The 17,390-nt window shown below is 38.1% G+C and overlaps 1 long non-coding RNA gene across 2 annotated transcripts in view; it reads right to left on the bottom strand.

Moving 5' to 3' along the window:
* Window positions 1-1,400: 1,400 nt before the first annotated feature.
* LOC107133137 (uncharacterized) overlaps window positions 1,401-17,390 on the bottom strand; it is a 191,894-nt gene continuing 175,904 nt past the window's right edge. The window contains exons 5-7 of one of the 2 annotated variants that reach the window (XR_009490561.1): window positions 12,639-12,748; window positions 11,279-11,417; window positions 1,401-3,168 (exon numbers count right to left, since the gene is read on the bottom strand). This is a non-coding gene — a long non-coding RNA (uncharacterized lncRNA). The remainder of the gene's footprint in view (window positions 3,169-11,278; window positions 11,418-12,638; window positions 12,749-17,390) is intronic. The other variant, XR_009490560.1, reaches the window with a different exon arrangement.

Here is a 17,390-nt window from a genome sequence, read left to right on the forward strand (position 1 = left end):
CATGAGTGAATTATACCAAAAATCCAAAGAGAACTGGCAATCCTTCTCAGGCTCTTCCAAAAGTCAAGAGAGTACTTCTCGGTTCATTCTCTGAAGCCAATATTACCCTGATACCAAAGTCAGACAAAAAAGAAAGCACAAGAAAATACAACTACAAGCCATAATCTCTTTTGAATTCAGATGGGAAAGTCCTCAGCAAAATGCTAGCAAACTCAGCTTAGCAACATGTGAAAATTCTATTCTGCATATGACCAAGTGCGATTTCTCAGGAATGCAAAGGTGATTGAATATAAAATCACTAATATTAACAGACTAAAGGGGGGAAAATATACGATCATGTCAAGGCAAAGAAAGCATTTGACAAAAATCCAACTTTCTTTTTCATAATAAGAACACTCAACAAACTGAGAATAAAAGAGAATTTCTTCAGCCTGAGAAAGGGCAGCTATGTGAAACAGCCAACATCATAATTAATGGTGAAAGAGTGAATGCTTTTTCCTTAAGAACAGGAATAAGAGGGAAATGTCTGCTCTCACCACTTCTGTTTAACACTGCATTGTAATCTCGAGTAAGGCAAATTTTTAAAAAGGCATCCATGTTTGACAGATAATAGTTAAGCTACTTTTCCTTTCAAATTATATGTATATATAGTTATACATATATATACACACATTTTAAAAAGTCCGTTAAAAAACCGTTAGAATAAACAGGTTCATCAAGATGACATTATACAAGATCAACATATAAACGTAATTGCATTAATCTATATTAGTAAAGATATTGGGGGCAGGAGGAGAAGGGGATGACAGAGGATGAGATGGCTGGATGGCATCACCGACTCGATAGACATGAGTTTGGGTGAACTCCAGGAGTTGGTGATGGACAGGGAGGCCTGGTGTGCTGTGATTCATGGGGTCGCAAAGAGTCAGTCATGACTGAGCAACTGAACTGAACTGATATTAGTAAAGAACATTTCTAAAATGCAATTATTCTAAAAAAATAAATGAGTCATTTATAACAGCATCCAAAAGAATAATATACTTAGGTGTGAATTTAACAAAAAGAAGCACAAAACTTGTACACTAAAACTATTACACAAAACAACTGCTGAAAAAAATGAAGAATTATTTATGTAGATGAAAAGATACTCCAAGTTTATAGATCAGAAAACTTATTAAGATGGTAATGAAAGCGAACGTCGTTCAGTTGTGTCCGACTCTTTGCAACCCCAGAGAATAAACAGTCCAGGGGATTCTTCAGGCCAGAATCCTGGAGTGGGTAGCCATTCTCTTCTCCAGGGGATCTTCCCAACCCAGGGATGGAACCCAGGTCTCCCGCAGTGCAGGCGGATTCTTTACCAGCTGAGCCACCAGGGAAGCCCTAAGATGGCGATACTCCACTAGTTAATTTACAGACTCAAAGCAGAAAAATCCAAGCGGGTTTTTTGCAAGTTTATACTGAAATTAAAGGTATAGACAAAACAATATAGAAAAATAAGAATAAAGTAGGAGTACTTTAGACTTTCCAGTCTTGGAGCTTACTGCAAAGCAACTTTAATAATACAATGTGACATGAGCATAAAGACAGAAGCGTATGTCAATGAAATTGATTATAAAAGTAGGCTCTTTAATTACCATTAATTAATTTTGGAAAAAGGTACGAAGACCTTTCAATGGCAAAAGAATATTCTTTTCAACAGATAGTACTGGGATAATATGATAGCCACACACAAAAGAACAAAGTCGAACCACTGTCTCACACTGTATGCAAAGTTACTCAAAATAGATCACAGATCTACATCAAAAAAGCAAAATCTAAAGACTCTCAGAGAAAACAGAGTAAACTTTCTTGACCTTGAGTCAGGCAAGTCCTCGGATATATAAACCTAAAGCACAGCTGACAAAAGAAAAGCAAACAGGGCCGGATTAAAATACAGACGTTCATATTGCAAATGACACCATCAGGAAGGACAACCCACAGCCCAGGAGACAAACATTTGCAAGTCATATGTCTAATAAGGGAATTTTATGTGGAGTATGTCAAGAGTTTATACAATATACAAGAAGTCAATTAAAAAATAATGTAATTGAAAATTGGCATTACTCTGAAGAAGACATGCAAATACCAATATGCATATGAAAAGATGTTAATGTCATAAATTTTCAGAGAAATGCAAATCAATACCACAGTGAGATAGTACTTCATACTCACCAGGATAGTTCAGTTCAGTTCAGCCGCTCAGTCGTGTCCGACTCTTTGCAACCCTGTGAATCATAGCACACCAGGCCTCCCTGTCCATCACCAACTCCCGGAGTTCACTCAGACTCATATCCATCGAGTCGGTGATGCCATCTAGCCATCTCATCCTCTGTCGTCCCCTTCTCCTCCTGCCCCCAATCCCTCCCAGCATCAGAATCTTTTCCAGTGAGTCAGCTCTTCACATCAGGTGGCCAAAGGATTGGAGTTTCAGCTTCAACATCAGTTCTTCCAATGAACACCCAGGACTGATCTCCTTTAGGATGGACTGGTTGGATCTCCTTGCAGTCCAAGGGACTCTCAAGAGTCTTCTCCAACACCACAGTTCAAAAGCATCAATTCTTCGGCGCTCAGCCTTCTTCACAGTCCAACTCTCACATCCATACATGACCACAAGAAAAACCATAGCCTTGACTAGACGGACCTTTGTTGGCAAAATAATGTCTCTGCTTTTCAATATGCTGTCTAGGTTGGTCATAACTTTCCTTCCAAGGAGTAAGCGTCTTTTAATTTCATGGCTACAGTTATCATCTGTAGTGATTTTGGAGCCCCCCAAAATAAAGTCAGCCACTGTTTCCCCATCTATTTGCCATGAAGTGATGGGACTGTATGCCATGATCTTAGTTTTCTGAATAACTGTCATAAAAAAGACTGAAAATAACAAGATTTGGTGGGGAAGCAGAGAAATTGAAACCCTAATGCATTGTTGCATGGGAGTGAAAAACGGTGTCCCTTTTGTGGAAAATAGCTTCATGTTTTCTCAGAAAGTTAAATACAGCCCAGCTCTTCCACTCCTAGGCACATTCCCAAGAGAGATAGCACGTGTTCACACAAGAGCCTAGACATGCATGTTCACAGCAGTATCATTCATAAAGGCCCAAATTTGAAAACAGCCCAAGCATCTTCCACCTGCTAAATAGATAAACAAAAGGTACTTTAGCCATACAACGGAGTGTTATTCAACAATAAAATGGAATTTTAAAAAATGATACATGCTCAACATGAAAGAACCCTGACAGTAGCAGGTTTATTGAAAGAAGACGGTCACCAGAGACCACACACTGCGTGATTCTTCATGTAAGAAACGTTCAGAAGATGCAAATCTGTAGAGACAAAGATCCAGTCTTGAAGTAAAAAATTAACTTTTTAATGGAGTTCTTTTAGGGGAGATAAATATGCTGTAAAATTAGACTGTGGTTTAATCACAGTCTTTTGACCAAGAAACACTGGATTGTTCACTTTAAGTGGGGTCAACTGGAGGGCATATGAATCACATCTCAAAGCTATTTTTATTAATAAAAAGAATAAGCTACTGCTTTGAGAATTGGTTAAGGATCTTTTGACTGAAAGAAAGAGAGAGCGGGGGCAACTCTGTTCAAACTAAGCTCCAAAAAACTACTATGATTTGGGGGAAATGGAGCTTTTTACTGAAAGGAATAATAGGGTATATAAACAAGACATAGGAAGGGAGGAGTTTTCCCAAGGGAAGGATTATTGGCCTTTAGTTTTCACAATGCATTTTATTGGAGACCAATTCTCCTTAATGCTTAAGTCTTCCAGTAAACAAATTTACCAAAACTTATTCAGAGAATAGTTTCAGTTGGATCACCAATAATCGTCTCATCAGTTATTTCCTTGTGACTGGCCAAATTTATTCTGCAACTTTTAAAATTTTGCTTTGTATCTGTGACTTTTGGGGAAAAAAATCTTCTGATCTGAAAGTTCAGGTATGTTACTTCTCTCCAGTGTAAAAGGTTTTATTAACAACAGGACAGGTTTCTCTCTTTCAACACCAGAGTCTATTATTTGTTTTTTATTAACAAAAATACCTGCAAAAAGTAATAAAGTAAAACAAACAAATAAAACCCAAAGGGTATAAAATGTAAAGCTAAATCTTCTTATTCATTCCAGTTGAATTACCCAGAGGAAACTATTTTTCAATAACAACTTTGGGAATTTTTAAAAATATTATCTATCATCTGAAGACACCATAGCATCTCTCATAATCTTATCATTCAGGTAACTACCATTATTATTTTAAGTGAATATAAAAATAATGTATGCACTTAGACATGAAATAATACAGAAATCAAAAGATAATTGTATATTTATTGATTTTCCTTCCAAACAAGATTTTCAGTTCTATTCCCCAGTAGTAACCAAAAAACTTCAATGGTTTCCTCTGTAACATTTCCTAAAATAATTTACATGGGCATAAATATACAAATATGTCACTTTTATTTACTACACTGTCCCAATTGTTTTTGTTTTTGAAAGTGAAATTTTATATATCAATATTTGTAGATTTACTGAATTCATTTTTCTTGTTTTATGTTAAATATTTCATTCATATTAAACAATAATAATCTAATTCATATTTTTATATTCCCTTCTTAGCTTTAAGACATTTATAAATACATACACCTGAAACTTCCTGTGTGCCACTCCTGGATGGCATACCTACCCTCCCCTAGGAACAACTGTTATCTTGAATTTTGCATGTTTATCATACCTTTATCATAATTATATTTTGCTAATTTATTTTTGCTTATGACTGTTTTTGGTTTTATTGAAATTGCATTATACGCTACAGTTTCTTTTAAACTATGGTGTTTTCATTGTGTTTATGAAATTCATTCTTGTGACTGGGTGAAAACCTAGCTTATTCATTTTTCCAAATAAGTATAGTATACTCTCCTATAAATAGACTGCAGTTAATCCAGTGAGTTCTGGATATGCTGGACACTTGTAGATTTTGCTGTTATGAAAAATGCTGCCATGAACATTCCTGTCCATGTACGTGTGTCCACTCACTTTGTGCCTTATGGTGAAGACATGTCCCTAATTTTAGAACCTAGGAATTTATCAAGCTTTTCATTTTTTGATTAGATTTTTGGTTCTTAATCTTGTTTTTTGACTTCTGGTTCTTTATTAAAAATATACTTCCAGTTCCAAGATCATAAAGTATTTACCTACGTTTGCTTCAAAATACTGATAGCTTTCCTTTTATATTTAAATTTTAATTCATCTTAAGTTGAATTTTTATATAGTGTGAAATAATACCTTAATTGAATAATCTACCTTCCCAACATCATCTCTATTCAAGTTTTTATTTAAATTGCCTAGAACTAATAGATTATTCTGGAACTGAATTGGCACAAACCTATTTATTTCTTGACTTGTTTAGCTAGTCTGTAGCAAGGAGATCCAAGCAGTCCATTCTGAAGGAGATCAGCCCTGGGGTTTCTTTCGAGGGAATGATGCTGAAGCTGAAACTCCAGTACTTTGGCCACCTCATGCGAAGAGCTGACTCATTGGAAAAGACTCTAATGCTGGGAGGGATTGGGGGCAGGAGGAGAAGGGGACAACAGAGGGTGAGATGGCTGGATGGCATCACTGACTCGATGGACTTGAGTCTCAGTGAACTCCGGGAGTTGGTGATGGACAGGGAGGCCTGGCGTGCTGCGATTCATGGGGTCACAAAGAGTCGGACACGACTGAGCGACTAAACTGAACTGAACTGAGCACTTTATTTATATTTATATATATTTATTTATTATTTATTATTATTTATTTATTATTTATTATTATATTATTTATATATATATTATATATATATATGACAATATTTATAAATATTTCCATAAAGTTCTTGTACATATTTTGCTAGATTTATTTCTTGGCAACAAATTTTTAGTGCCAATTTTGAAACTGTGTTTCTAATTGCTATATTCTGGTATATATAAATAAATTTTATTTTTGCATATTATGTTTGTCAACTTTGTTCAACTCTTACTAATTCTAATTGCTGTCTCTAGGATATATTGAGTTTGTGTATGTAATAATAACATTAACAAATATGACAATAGATACTTTTTCATATCTTTATAAATTCTATTCCTTTTACATGTCATTTCTATTGCAGTGTTAACCAGGAGTAATGATAGGGGCCTTCCTTATCCAAGTCCTATTGCATTCTTTAACATTTCACTATTTTGCATAATGTTTGCTCAAATGCTGCTTTACCAAAAATGCCCAACACATTTAATAATAGGATAGTCGCCATATTTTAGTTTGGGAAATAGTTCTTAGATTGAGAGCTGTGCACCCAGTCTCTTTTGCAGCTGGTCTGGTCATGTGGCTGTGTTTTGGCCAATGGCATGAAGAGGAAGCGTCTGTAGGACCGATAGTGTAAGCCCACACTTCCTCTCTGCATGGCTTAGTGGGACTTGGCGGGACCACAGTGGAAATGCTGAGCAACGCAATGGATGCCACCTGCTGGGGACACAAGAGCCAAAAGACAGAATGCGGTGGACAGCTGGTGATCAGAGTGATCACAGCGCCCCTGAACTACTTATTTACAAACTACTTATTTGAAAGAGAAACCATCTTGTTTAAGACAGATGTCTTGAGTTTTGTCTTATCTGTAGCTGAACCCAAACATGAGTAGACACACATTTTATTGGATTAGGACAATTTCCTTCCTTTTTTAGCTTGCTAAGGATTTTGTCATGAATGGTTATTACATTTTACAAAATGTAACATACAGTTTCTGACATATAGTTTTCTTCTTTTTTACCTTAACCTAGTCAATTTCTTAGTAACTGCATTCAAGTCTGAAACTGCTATTTATTTCTGCCTGCTCTTCCTCATTGCAAGTTTCCTCCTGTATTTCTGTGATATCCTTCATGTCAGTTTATTTTCCTGGGAAATTCACCCATGGGAATTTTTTGAGTCTTGCATGAAAGTGTAATCTTCCAGAGAGGATTTTTATTTGCCTCTATCAACTATAAAAGCCAGAGTTACTATAAAGTAAATTCTGAAGTTTAGAGTATTTGGCCACACATTTTTTGAAATTCAAATCTATAGCCACATTAGGAATAGTTCAGATCTGTACAGGGAAAAATGTTTCCTCTCTCAGTCTACAACCAAGACTGTAGACAGCTTGCTTCGTTGAAAGAATGGATTTTTCCTTTCTTTATTCACATATATGTGCCTTGTTTAGCTGACCTGTTTCACTCAGGTGACGTCATAAAGAGGTTTCAGGTCTAACGGCTGACTGTGCTTGAGCCCTGGGTTTGTGGTCTGCTCCTTTTAGAATGAAGACCTGTGTGAAGTGAAGCTCTGGGCCAAGAACTATCAAGGAACCTCTATGCTTACATATTTGGCAGGATTGTTCTATTCTCTTTTTGGTTTTAAGGATTTTCTACACGTTTTTGCCATTTCCTCTATGTTTGTAAAACGTGCTTTGAATTTTTAGTCAACGCTTTAAGATATTTTCTCCTTGCTCACTTTCTATTAGTCCCCAGACCATATAAGCATTTTCGCCTGTTTTTGAGCTTTATCTACTTGAAATCATACACTATGAATTCTTTTGTCTAAGGCTTCTTTTCTACAACATTGTGATTGTATGATTCTGTTTCTGTGTAAAGGTGTAGTTCATCCATTTCCATTGTTGTATACCATTTCATTGTACAATTATACAAATACATGTATTTTTTTTATACTACAGATGAATAGTTTGGATGTGGAGAGTTGCAGGTTATTTTTAAAATGTGCTTCTGTGAAAAAATTGATACATACTTCCTCCAGGATATGTCTGCATTTTCTCAGAAGCTATCCATAGGAGTCGAATTCTAATTTTAGAGCATGTATATCAGAAAGTAAAGAATCCACCTGCAATGCAGGAGGAAAGTAAAGTAAATGTCGCTCAGTCGTGTCCGACTCTTTGCGACCCCATGGACCGTAGTCTACCAGGTTCCTCCGTCCGTGGGATTTTCCAGGCAAGAATACTGGAGTGGGTTGCCATTTCCTTCTCCAGGAGATCTTCCCAACCCAGGGATCGAACCCAGGTCTCCCATGTTGTAGGCAGACGCTTTACCGTCTGAGCCACCAGGGAATTCTCTATTCCTGGGTTAGGAAGATCCCCTGGGGAAAATAATGGCTACCCACTCCAGTATTTTTGCCTGGAGAATTCCAAGGACAGAGGAGCCTAGTGGGCTACCGTCCATTAGGTCGCAAGGAGTCAGATACGATCGAGCAACTACCATTCACACACACACATACATACATCTTCTATGTTGGCTAATTTCTTTTCCCTATGGATACACCAATTTTTATTCCAACCAGCAGAATGTCAGAGTTTCTATGCTTCACATTCCATCTGCATTTTATTTGTTATGCTTTGTTTAATATTGCTAATTCAGTGTGTGTCTTCATAGTTTTCATCATGGTACTAACTGGCGTTCCCTGATTGTTAGTGTATTTGACCATCTTTTCTTTCATTATCTCCTTTTTGCTTTCGTCTTCTGTTAATTGCCTCTTTTAGCGTCTAGCCCATTTTTCTATTGGATTATCTGAAGTTTGTTCCTTTGTAACTATACATTTTCTTTACCTCTTAAAAATTCACCAGGAAGAGCACAAACTATGCCAGGCTAGAAGTTTTGTTTCTCTCTAGATAGATGTTATCTTGACACTTCTAGAAAATATGCACATAAGGAAAAATAAAGAGATATGTGAAAAGCACAAACAGAAAACTTTAAATAAAAGGAAAATATTGAAGTTAAAATATAAAGAAGAAAGGCGTAGAAATGTTATCATAAATCTGGACACTCATGTGGAAAGAAAAAATAAAAGAAGAGGGGAGGAAATCATGATTAACACTGCCTTAGAATTTAAGAAAGGAAGTGTGATGTGAACCTACAAAACGAAAGCTTTCATCACAAAACAAATAGGATAAGAAAAAATAACAACAGTATAGATTTTTAAGATCAGATACAAAGAGACAGCAAAGGAAATCAAAAGAAACAAATTATCCGTAATGGTACACAAATTATCTGTAAACAATTATCTGTAAACAAATTGACTTTGGATGCAAGATTACAATGGGAAAACACTCTCAAAGTGCTGAAGGAAAGAATATTTGAGCCGAATTTTTTTTAAGTTTTCCAACCACATTCTCATTCATTTCTGTATCTTTTGCTCACAACAGACTTCACAAATAAGAGAAGTGACGTACAGAGAAAAATCCAAGCTTGTAGAATTGCTAGATAAAGAGCCATACTTTCCAAGTGGGGATCAGATGTTTTTAGTTCACCTGATTTTTTGTCTCCTTGTCTGTGTCCTGCTAAAGTGATACCATATTGCACAATCTAACAGCTCTCATACAACCACCCGTGGTATAAGTGAGCTTAAAATTTTAACGTCCAGTTAAAACTGATTTAACTGCAAAAGCAAGGTAAGTATGTCCTCAGACACACTAGACTCAGTTTCAAAATGATTTTTGAGAAAAAGTTCAAAAGAATGAAGAAGGAAAAATATGTATAAATAAATAAAGCAAACACTGAATTGCAAAGACGGTTGAGGCTGGCGTGCCATAATTGTGTATCTGCAATCCACTCCACTCCCCATCCCCCGTGCAAACAGTTAGGGGCTTCCCTGGTGGCTCAGCAGGCGGGTATCCGCCTGCCAGTGCAGGAGACGTGGGCTCAATCCCTGATCCAGGAAGACCCCACATGCCCTGGGGCAAGTAAGCCCACCACCACAACCGGTGAGCCTGTGCTCTAGAGCCCAGGAGCCAGGACCACGGAGCCCACCGCCGAAACACCTGAAGTCCGTGACCCTGGCCGGCCATCCGCAACGGGAAGCCCCGCCGAGAGAAGACCACACGCGGCAGCTGGAGACCAGCCCTCACCCACCGCAGCTAGGCAAACGCCCACAGCCAAAGATAAATATTAAACTTTTTAGAAAATGCTGCAACAGAGCCATAAAAAGTAGCAAACTACCAGGAGACTTTGAATTACACAATAATAATTAGAGAATTTATCACCTCACTTTCTGAAGCAGATAAAACAGAACACAAAATAGGTAAAGATAGAATTTCAACATCTCATCAGTAATCATGAGTTAATAGATGTTTGCAAGCTGCATATAAACACTTCATCCTTTTTAAGCACTCAAAATAATCACACAAGTTCTGGCTACATTGAAATTAATGTTTCAGTTCAATATAAAGACATCACCATCTGGGAAGCAGCATTTTCAGTGTCAAACCTGTCAAGGAATTAATATCAGGAACATTAAAAGGTTCTGCTGATAATATACAACAGAAAATCTAATAGTATAAAACATAACATCATACAAAGAAGGGAAATTCAAATGACTGAAGCATAATCTCACAGATAATCAGTGAATAATTGAAACAATGGGATATACTTTGCCTTAAATTTGGCAAAAATATTCTAATCAGGTGATTCCAGGGATTATCAAACATATAGTAAAGCAGGATCCTATATTCTCTGTTGAAAGGAGGCCAAGCTGCTAAGCTATTTTGATAAATTTTTTGAAGTATTTGGGTTTCCCTGGTGGCTCAGCAGTAAAGAATACACCTGTGATACAGGAGACCTAAGAGACACAGGTTTGATCCCTGAGTTGGGATGATCCCCTGCAGGAGGGCATGGCAACCCACTCCAGTGTTCTTGGCTGGAGAATCCCATAGACAGAGGAGCCTGGCGGGTCGCAAAGAGTCAGACGTGACTGAAGCAATCGAGCACCGCGTGGCATGCGGGATCTAGGAGCAATCAGGCGGGTGTGTACGCAGTGACTCAGTAACCCCCGATCTCAGTAAACGAATCAGAGAAACTGTAAACCCATTCGGGGCGTGAATGAGTCCGTCTCTCTCTCCGTACTCTTTGAGGCTGATGAGAGTGGAAGCAACTGTGGTGAACATCACTTGGGAAATGAAAAAGTCAGAAATGACAAAGAAAGTAGAAAATTATACGGGGATCAAAAGCAATGTAATACACATGCACACACAGACACAGACACACACACACACACACATTCATGCACACCCACCATAAGCAATAACATTAAAAATACGGCTTGCTCTCCCATGTCTAAGCTCTGCCTCTATCAATCTCCTCTCAATACCACTAGGATGATTCGTCTAGAATTTCAGCTCTTTTTTCCTTTTTTTTTAGATTAGGTTTAACCACGACGATTTTCTCCCTTTCTTTCTTACCTTCACCTTTTACCTCTCACATTTTTCTGTTGAGCCTTCCAGCAAGAAAAGACACTGGATACATCAAGGTTGCAAACGATGAGAGTGGTAGCGGAAGCTCTGAAACCTCTCTTTAGCTGGTCGTGGAGATTCCGGGCCACTGGAGCAAGAGACAAGACATTTCCCGGGATTAGCAGTTCGGGATTATTCCTACTGTTTCTGCCCAGTGTGTCCATCTTGAGGCATGGCCCGTCAGACTGCTGCTCTGCACACAAGATGAGCAAACCCCTTGGCACCACCCCGATTCTTGGCATAAGCTTAGTTTTACGCAATATTGTCACAAAATAACAGGACCAGCTATTTCTCCTAACAGAAAGTTTTTAACATAGGACTTTGAATGTTTGCAATTATGTAACAGTAGTCATTTCAGGGCAGAAGCTGCAGACCATCTAAGAGTGCAAGAATCTGCCTCTGTGTTACTTTTGCCATGACAATTCTAGTGCAGAATCTGCGGAATAGTGCACCTTTCAACAAATAAAAAATAGCCTGTTCAGTTGTTGCTGCTTCTACAGTTAGTTATTTTGACACTTGTTCAGTCTGTTATTCTTCATGTTGTAATCAGATATTTTTGCCTCACTTATTTGTCCACGCTTTATGTCTTTTATTCCAGTATAAATTATTGACCTCATCAAGTGGGTGAAGTAATAATGGAAAAGATAAGTTAAAATGTTTTTATAGAAAAAGAAACAGCATTTAGTCTTAGGATTTACCAATTTTATCTGTGTTTTGCTTCCAAAAGTTTTTCATCATGAAAGTGATCGGAAAATGTGGATATTATGAGTCCATAATATAAAAATAAATTGGTACAATAAATCAGCATGCTACATGAGAATTGCATATGAAATCTTGGGCAGATTGAGATCTTTTACAAACTGCAATGTGGATAAATCAGAAGCATCTCTGTACTTTAAGAGGTTTCCTTATTTTTTTTCCTATTGAAAACCTATTCAAGGGTTTCGTTTTTGATATCAGCATCGACCCATTTTTTTAGAAAGGAAATTTATGTATTCTGAAGCTGTAACACTTTCCAATTTTTGACACAGAGGCAATGCCCTCTTTTTGAGCTCTATTCTTTTGGGGAGCACGTTTGATTACATCACTAATCCATCAACACATTTCGCATTAATAGATTTAAAGCACAAACCCAGCTCACTCCAGGCATTTCCCAGTATGATCACCAGGTAAGCATATGAGATTTGTGTCTGATCTCCACGCTGTCTAAGGACATGGACGTTCTCCCATTTTTTCCCAAAACCATTCTAGACGAAAACTCCTGTAACTTAAATAACTCCTTTTCTCCTCATCTAAACCTCACACTCACCAAGTCTTGAAAGCAATCAGAAAACGCCTCTCGATGTGTTCCAGTTGAGCCACAGTATTTTCCGTCACTGTCTTCTCAGGGTTTGGGCAGACAGATCGTCAATTCCCGGCCTAGGAATCCACAGGTCACAGTGAATATGCTGCCTGCCCGCTTCATTTTTGCCAGCGGCGTCTGGTCCCAGCAGTGTTTACCACATGCCAGTGTTAGTACTGTGGTTTCCCTCTGTTCCATGGATTTACCTATACCTTTTAACTGTAGAGTTTCCTCGTTAATTAATGTTATAGCTTCTCTCTCAACTCAGCATGTTATGTTCAACCTTCCCTATCACATACACACACACACACACACACACACACAATTTAGAGGAACATGTGTATACAATTAAGTATGTAAACATTAGTGTATTTACATATTTGTAGCTATAAAAAATCTTAAATCATTTATCTCTGCTTACGTTTTATGTCTATGCTATGCTATGCTCAGTCACTTCAGTCGTGTCCGACTCTGTGCGACCCCATAGACGGCAGCCCACCAGGCTCCCCCGTCCCTGGGATTCTCCAGGCAAGAACACTGGAGTGGGTTGCCATTTCCTTCTCCAATGCATGAAAGTAAGAAGTGAAAGTGAAGTCGCTCAGTTGTGTCTGACTCTTAGCGACCCCATGGATTGTGGCCTAACAGGCTCCTCCGTCCATGGGATTTTCCAAGCAAGAGTACTGGAGTGGGGTGCCATTGCCTTCTCCGTTTATGGCTATAAACTTCCTCTACTATATCTCAGGGAAGGGATCATTGATTCTCTTCTTCAATATTTCTAAGCAAGTAGAATTAATTATCATTTAAAATGATTACAACTGCAACAGTATAGAATTAATTCCCAGTATAAATTCTACTCTTTCCTTGTGTAATATTTACCTATTAGTTCTACACTTCCCCTCTAGAACCGAACAAAACAGTTAGGCTAACATATGATAAGTGACACACAGTTTTTCATGGCAACTTTATTGTGTGCATTTTCCAAGATAAACTCAGGACAAATTAAAAAACAAAATACTTGAACAAAAACTGACCAGCCACCAAGTCAAGATGCTCTGCTTTTTAATTATTTGACCAATAAAGATATGGGAATAAATTTGTGGAAAAAAATTATGATAGTACCAGTAGAACTATTTCTAGTACCAAAACAGATAGCAGGAAGCCAATCAGTAATAATAGGAAAAACATTCTAGCAGCTTTCTGAAACATGTATGAAAAAGTGAAATCTAATAAGGCGAATCTTTAAAAAAGAGAAAAACTTGAAAACAAAAGACACTAACAGTAGGAAGCAACATATAAAGATGATATATCTTTTCAGTTTTGTTCCAAAAGAGCATTTAAAAATTACATACTTCCTTGGATAACAAGAGTTCTAAGAAAGAACTAGGTTTAAAGCTATGACAGATGCTGTCTCAAATAATCCCTAAATTATCCTTTTTCCCTGAGAAATGAGTATTTCTCATTAGACAGAAGGGAAAAAAAATAATACCATTTTTTCCTTCTATCATCTTGGGTTTTATAGTGTAGCAACATTTAAAAAGGTGTTTACATATATTATTTAAAAGAAGAACATTGTATCAATAGTAGTAACAGGGAATAAGGAGGTAAATTTAACTGAGAATCCATGACTTTTCCCCACTGGGGCTATTTTTACCTAAACCTTTAAATATACTTAATTGTGCTCTCAAATCCAAATTTAAGTGTACTAAAAATGAAGAAATAAAAGATTACTGTGCTGTTTCATGAAAAGAACAAAAGGTAAAGTCTCAAGATGCAAATGGAGTTGGTCTGGCAACACCAGCGTAGCTAGAAGAACATCACAGTATCTATCTATCAAGAGCCCTAGACACATATCCAACAACCCCAAGTACAGTGCTATTTACTGGCATCCAGATCATTTAATTCACTTCAACTAATATTATCTGAGCATCCATATGGCAGGCAATTTAGCTGTTGCTAGAGATATGAAAATGAATAAATATGACCACTGCCCAATGACAGATTTTATTCATGTAATTATCAGGAAATGTATAATTCATCAGACAATTTTACAACATTCTTTGTTTCCATTCTGCAAAACTTCCCAGAGAATGTGTACATGCCTGTATGTTTGAGGGGATGGTATATGATCCCCAGACATGTGTGATTCCCAGCTCCACAAATTATGACTTGAGACATGTTGCTATGTCTCCCTGAAACTCATTTCATTTTCTCTAAGAATTGTCCTGATTCCTCCCAGGAGAGCACTTGAGATAATGCGTGTGTGTGTTGCCTAGGCCATAGGAAACACTCAATAAATATTAGTTATGATATTTGACTCATTAAATACTTGCTTAGGTGAACAAAATGTTCTGGAATCTTGTAATTTTAGACTTCATGTATTTCAACAGTTTCTTCATAGTGTTCAAATAAATTGGTTTCTCTAGGCAATGAATCTAAACAAATCTAAAAATATAACCCAGTATTCTTTATCCCAAGATCTTTTATTTAAGTTTTCATTTAGTTATTTCACCTAAATCTTACCTCTTTACATCTTTCTCCGGGGTACTTGCATATTTTAAAATAAGTTAATTACAACTTAGGCTACCTAGATAACTTGACCAAGTTTTTATAAATGTTTCTAGTGTTCTTGCCTGGAGAATCCCAGGGACGGGGGAGCCTGGTGGGCAGCCGTCTCAGGGGTCGCACAGAGTCGGACACGACTGAAGCGACTTAGCAGCAGCAGTAGAAGCAGGAAAGAAATACGACCCTAAGTCTTAATTAACTTCTCTTTTGTACATAGTGTAGGGTTTAAGTAGCTACTTACCTACATACCAATGTAACTAACTATACAAATATATAAGTATAGCCGATCTTTGCAAATTATGATAGCAGCAAAACTGTGTTGCAATGTGAGTAGAATATATATTAAGATTTCTAAATTATGGTTACCAAGGGGGAAAGGAATAGGGATAAACTGGGAGATTGGGACTGATATATACTCACTGCTATATATAAAAATAGATAATTAACAAGGAGAGCACAGGGAACTCTACTCACTGCTGTTATGACCAATGTAGGAAAGAATCTTTAAAAGTAGATAAATATATACATATAACTGATTCACTTTGCTGTACAGCAGAAACTAACATTGTGGATCAACTACATTTTAATAAAAATATAAAAATAAAATTTGAATGAAAATAAAAAGATTCTAAAGAAAATATAAACTTTTGTTTCTGAGTTATTGTGACAAATTGAAGGACATACAACATCATTGACAATTAGTGACCTTTACTTCGTACAGGAACATCATGAAAAAATTTACCTTTTCCAGATTAATACTTCACTTTCACTGCCAGGATGGGTTAAATTACCACAGCTTCCTTTAGGTGTGGCCGTTCTCAGATAATATTTTAACAGCACTACATATTATTGTAAGATGTGCATTTTAAGTGAAAAAAGTACTATGTCAACAGAGAAAAAGACTGACCTGTGAGTATTAGGTCAAAAAAAGACCAGGATACAGTTCAAGCAACACAGAAGCCAGTAATGGTGGGCCTGACACTGACCGGGGCTCTTGGCCTTCTGTGATTAATGGAACCCCCAGAGGCCAGACCAGAAACCCCGGGAAGGCTTTACGGGGCCCCTGCTGCAGGAGCGGGACAGGGAGCAAGCCACACGCCCCTTGTTTCCTCTTTGCTGAGGGAGCAGGTTTGCTCCTTGTGCGGAACGAGAGCAGGACTGTGTCAGGGCTGGGCCGGGGGCGGCTTCAGCGTTTTGCCCACATCCCTGCTAGTGTTGTGTGCAAGAGGCACACTCAGCGCCCCGCTTTTGCTCCCGGCTCTTCAGAAGCAGCAGTAGGCAGTTCTGGTCATTTTGTATCTTTTCTCCAGAATTTACCCCAACTGCACATACCTGCACATAAGCCCCATACAGTTCTGGGGCTTCCCAGGTGGCAGTAGCCATGAAATTAAAAGACACTTGCTCCTTGGAAGGAAAGTTATGACCAACTTAGCATATTAAAAAGCAGAGACATTACTTTGCCAACAAAGGTCCGTCTAGTCAAGGCTGTGGTTTTTCCAGTGGTCACGTATGGATGTGAGAGTTGGACTGTGAAGAAAGCTGAGTGCCGAAGAATTGATGCTTTTGAACTGTGGTGTTGGAGAAGACTCTTGAGAGTCCCTTGGACTGCAAGGAGATCCAACCAGCCCATCCTAAAGGAGATCAGTTCTGGGTGTTCATTGGAAGGACTGATGCTGAAGCTGAAACTCCAATACTTTGGCCACCTTATGTGAAGAGCTAACTCTTTTGAAAAGACTGATGCTGGGAAAGATTGAAGGCAGGAGGAGAAGGGGACGACAGAGAATGAGATGTTTGGATGGCATCACTGACTCCATGGACATGAGTTTGAGTAGGCTCTGGGAGGTGATGGACAGGGAGGCCTGGCGTGCCACGGTCCATGGGGTCACAAAGAGTCAGACACGACTGAGCAACTGAACAGAACTGAAGAGCTTATTCACCAATCATCCTTGCTTTTGCCTCATTCCTTTATTTAGTAAGTGTATAAATAAGACCAGTAAGATAGAGTTGGAGAAGGGAATGGCAACCCACCCCAGTAGTCTTGCCTGGTCAATCCCATGGACAGAGGAGGCTGGCAGGCTATCGTCCAAGGGGTCACAAGAGTTGGACACGACTTAGTGGCTAAACTACCACCAGCAGTGAGATACAGCAGCAAGCCGG

Source organism: Bos taurus, chromosome 14 (genome assembly GCF_002263795.3).
Source record: "Bos taurus isolate L1 Dominette 01449 registration number 42190680 breed Hereford chromosome 14, ARS-UCD2.0, whole genome shotgun sequence".
Lineage (NCBI taxonomy): Eukaryota > Metazoa > Chordata > Mammalia > Artiodactyla > Bovidae > Bos > Bos taurus.